We start from the raw sequence: 5,311 nt of genomic DNA on the forward strand, positions 1-5,311 counted from the left end.
GTAAAGCATACATTAAGATGAAAATTGATTGTAAATAAGGATCAGAGAAATACGTAGCTCATTATGTAAATCTTCAAATCTATGTATCCTTGTCTAGATAATATAATCGTTTAAACGTTTCCATTGGAAGGCTTACTGTCTGAATTCGTTCTCTAACAAGAACCCTACCCTGAAGATATCTTAACCGTGGTTTAATATTAAGGTTAATGCACAAATAGAGGTAGCAGCCATGAGTAGGGTTCGCGCATGGGACCTGTCTGGCTCTGGCATCCTAGCAAGTTACCCTGTAACCTACGCCTCGGAGACCAGCATTGAAGATATTGGTCGCTAGGTTTGTTGTAGCTTTACGAATCATTGTAGAAGGGTGATCAATTGGCAAATTACGAGTTGGTGGCGAGTAATCCCATAATTTTAAACCTAAAGGGGGCCGCGTTTTAGAGTTTTGATATGATGTACAATCTGACACTTCTGGGTTGCAATGATTGCATTGTGTCCGTGAGTGTACCTAATATTTAATTTCGTCGTAATTGACACTATACTGCTTGTTTACAAGTCCCTCTCCGAACTCCTCTTAAGTTGTCCATTTCAAGAAACTAGAACTATATTTCCTTATCCTAGTTAGGTATCAAATAATTAAGATTCCACTGGATATTTGCCATACCCCAGCAACGACTTCAGCAAAACTTATATTTCCCTAGATAACCGATGGTGGAGATGTAACCTAGGGTACATTAGCAATAATTCATTGCTCCGTCGTAGGCTTGATCTCCAACATAGGCAATGTATCCATGACAACGGGACGAAGCAAGACTTTGGTATGACAATGAAAAGCTTCCCTAAACGAAATTTATTTTACTGTGCAACTTCCTAAGGTACACCAAGAGAGTATTTCTAGCAATTGCAGAGCCAATCGATTGGTGTCAATTGTGAGGCTGCGAGGCGGGGTTGCATACATGGGCTTGTAGCGTCTAAACGAGGCGTCAAACAGAATAAAGTTATTCTGAAAAGTTGTTGCATAGATGGCCTCTGTACGCTCATTAAGTGTGTGTGCGGTGACATACTGTTGATGTTGCTTATGCTTTCATTTCAGGACAAGAAGGAAATATATATTTGCAACTTCAGACGATGCGAGAACGAGACAAGTATCTGTAATTTGAGAACACTAGACTCGAAACAAATACTTCGTCTGCCAATAACCTACAGTGTAGGTTTTCAATACTTTAAACTACAGGGTGGCCCAAATATCCCACACCATAAGAGTATGACGATTTCTTCTGGCAGATGTACCATATTGACTATTGAGGAACGGGTAGAAGTCGTTCTGCTATGTGGACACTGTTCTTTTAGGTAGCCCCACACTGCAAAATCCATTGGATTCAAATGTGGGGAACCATGCAAGGTGAAGTGGTACAGTGTGAAAATCAGAGACAAGCAGCATCTGTGTGAGCGAATTGCTTCTGAGTGACGTTCTATTTCGCCGGGCTTGGTGACCTACATCCTGCGAGCGATGGGTTGTGTTTTGACAATCGGAGCCAACACATTGAACAGATATTGTAATGCAGCGTATGGTGCGGGACGTTTGGACCACCCTGTATACTTAAGTACTTGACATTTATCTACTTTTCTTTAATTATCTACTTTGGTTATTATTTTGCATTTCTGATTCGAAACTTTCTTTGACTAGTTAATGCACGCTGTTAGAGATTATCGTAAAATTTATAATTTACAGTTAAAATTTAGCAGTGTGCCTGTTAATTTAGAAAAACGGGGCACCACCGTTTTTTTATCTAAATTTGAATTTGAATATTATGCCGTGCATAAAGATACATAATGATTTATAAACTGCGGTTGAGTGGATCATAAATATATATTTTACGAGTCATTATAATGACATTAATTAGATTAACTATGTAATGGTTGGTTGATTGGTTGATTTGGTGTTTTAAGTCCACTTTATGCACAGTAAGGCTACTTGGGACTAGACCTACAGTTTAAAGTGGAATCCGAACCACTATGTGCATCCACCGGGTATCGAACCCGGGACCCCTTAATTACAAGGCGACGACGCTACCACTGCGCCATCGGGGAGGCCCCCTATGTAATGGTAGCGGATACTTTAAAAAAACGGTCATGCTGAGACCGTTATTTCTACACTCAACTTTTTAAGAGATATCCACTGAAACATGAATTCTGGATTTTATTAATATGTAAAGACATTGAAATGGAAAATTGGAAACACTTACCTGAACGTCCTGCCTATCAACAGAACAGTAACTCACTGAAGGATGAATTTTTGACATGGAATTAACTTCTTTCGAAAGACAAGATGTTTATGTCTTAACCGACCTTGCATGTGTTTTGCCCCAAGCATGTCAATACCTCGATTGTCTCCCGTATAGTCCAGTAAAAATAGTATTCTTCACTAGCAACGAGATTTTGCAATCAAACCTGTAGCTGGATGTCGATGCGAGGGAATATTTTCGCAGAAACCTTCTCCAACTTTGCATTCCCAAACACACCTGGTCCATTCTCACTGGCATAGTAGTTAATGTTGTAACGTTTTAATCGAGTATTTCTGAATTAGATTCCCAGTGGTGATGTAACTGACTGAACCAGTTGCTATTTCCTTATTTGCGCATCAATTGTACTTAAAAATATGTTATTTGATAGTTTCATATCATATTGGTAGTTTGTGGTTAGTGACATCACCAGAGAACTTCGTTTCGGTGGGTTCAAGGGCGGACAAAATATTTGGTGGTCATTCTCTATCGCTCTCTCTTTCTTTCTACGTTTTCCCTGTAACTGTGTTCCTGTAACTTTTTCGTTCTTTCATCTCTCTCTCTCTCTCATTTTATCTTTCCATTTCTTTCTTTCTTCCCCTAGTGGTTTATCCTTCTTGCTTTCTTTTTCCTCCTGTTGTATCTCTTTCTATCCTTCAATCTCCCTCTCCTTCATATTTACTGTTTCTTTCGTTCTATCCTTCCTTTTTTAACTCTATCTGCCTCTACCTTTCTCTTTATCATTCTCCTTTTCTCTATCTTGTTTTTTCGACCTTCGATTTCCCTCTCTGCTTATCATTTACTTTCTTTTTCCCCTGCATCTCTCTCTATCCTTCTATCTCTTTACTCTTCTTTTATCGCTTTTTTGCCTCTGCTTTTTTCTATTTGGTTCTTTCTCTTGTTTCTATATCTTTCATTGTTTCTATATTTCCATGTTTATCACTTTGTCTCTCATTCGTTCTATCTCGGAGTGATTATCACAGCGCGCTATGACGTCAGGGATCCCATCTTTGTTCAATTTCATCATATCGTCACTCTCCTCATTGTCGCGATTAACCAAAGGTTAGAGAAGCGACGTTAAATATAAAAAATAAAATAAAATCGTTCTATCTGTAGTGTGGTCGCTTTGTAATCAAGGGGTTCCGGAGGTGTGGAGGTAGGCTATATAGTGGTTGGGATTCTCCTTTAGACTGTAGGACCAGTCCCGATTGGCATTAGTGTGCATAAAGTGTACTTAGAAACAATCATTCATTTTATATATCTATTTCTTTGTCCGTTTCATTTCCTCTATCTCCCGTGTGTTCAAAACTACTAGAAAAAATAATCTATAAACAGACATTTAACTTCATTGCCCAAAACAATATTCTTCCACCCTCACAGTCAGGATTTCGGCCGGCACACAGCAATGCTACGGCATTTGATACGGTACAACATAAATTACTGCTCAGTAAACTGAAATATTACAGTTTTTCACAATCTACCCTTAACTGGTATTTTTCATATCTAAGTAACCGAAATCAACGTGTAAAACTGTCGCCTACTTTATTATCTAATAATTTATATATTTCATCTGGTGTTCCACAAGGATCTATACTAGGTCCCTTATTGTTTACGATCTATATTGCAGACCTACCCTCAGTTGTCAAATACTGTAACGTACATTCATATGCTGATGACACTCAACTAACCACATCATTCAATCCAACAGAAATTGCCATAAGTATTGAATACATAAGTAATGATTTGGGTGCGATAAAAACATGGTGTGATGCAAATGGCCTTAAAATTAATGCTAATAAGTCATGTTATACATTTATTGGAACTCGAAATGCTATTGGTTCGGTCGAGCACACTAATACAACAATTACAATAAATGATGATGTCATACCTAGAGCTCAAGTAGTTAACAGTCTTGGACTGATATTTGACACTCGTCTATCATGGAATGAGCATATTAGCCGCCAAATCAATAAATCATTTGGAACACTTAGATTCTTGTTTAAATTTAACAAACTATTATCTTCAGAAATCAAGCAGCGATTAGTTGAAACGCTTATATATCCATTTCTCGATTATTGTGACGTAGTGTACTCTGGTAGAATAAATAAAACTTTACAAGCAAAGATTCAAAAATGCGAAAATGCGTGCATGCGTTCATATTTTGCATCCCGAGACGTGAACATATTTTACCTTCCATAAATAATAAGAATATCCTCAATATGTACCGTAGGCGGCTACTGCATACATATTGCCTTATACATAAAATTATTACATCTGGCAAGCCGTCGTATCTGGCTGACATGTTGATCCCTCGCACCAGTATTCACAGCCACCATACCAAAAATAATTTCAAATTTAACCTTCCACTCTGCAACACACAGGCATATCAGTCGTCGTTTTCATATTTTGCTGCAAAAATATGGAGTGCCCTACCTAAGAGCATGTCGAGCATATCTAAAATAGAATCTTTCCGAAATGAAGTAAATAATTTTCTTTTGGCAGAGCAGATATTGTGTTCAAATACTATGATGTAACTTGTATGTTTATGTTATGTACTTTGTCTACATGTTATTATTTTTACTTATTTTTCATTCATTTTATTTTATTTTTATGTAGTTGTCTTTCACAATTTTTGTATCATTTTTTTCATACAATTATTACTATTATTTTATCAATAGATTTTGTAACTAAATCATACAGTTTATTGCACACTGTATTAATACTGTAATAACATATGTATAAGAAATGTAAATTTAAATGTAATCGATGACACGGGTTAGGTGGCAGAACAGCCTCAGGCTGAACCTCGCCCACGTAAATAAAGAATTTGAATTTGAATTTGAATATTATCACTTCCTATGCCACTATTTCCGTCTCTTATTAAATCTACTTCTGTCCCTCTGTCACTTCGTCCATTCCCGTTTGTCTCTGCTCTAGTATAAATGATCCTAAAGTTTATAAGGGGCAGGGGCCCTAAGACTAATTTACGGTGTGCTAAAGCTTATGAAAAGACGATACAAATAACATTCAAA

Source organism: Lepisma saccharinum, chromosome 6, assembly GCF_977018435.1.
Source record: "Lepisma saccharinum chromosome 6, izLepSacc3.1, whole genome shotgun sequence".
Taxonomy (NCBI): Eukaryota; Metazoa; Arthropoda; class Insecta; order Zygentoma; family Lepismatidae; genus Lepisma; species Lepisma saccharinum.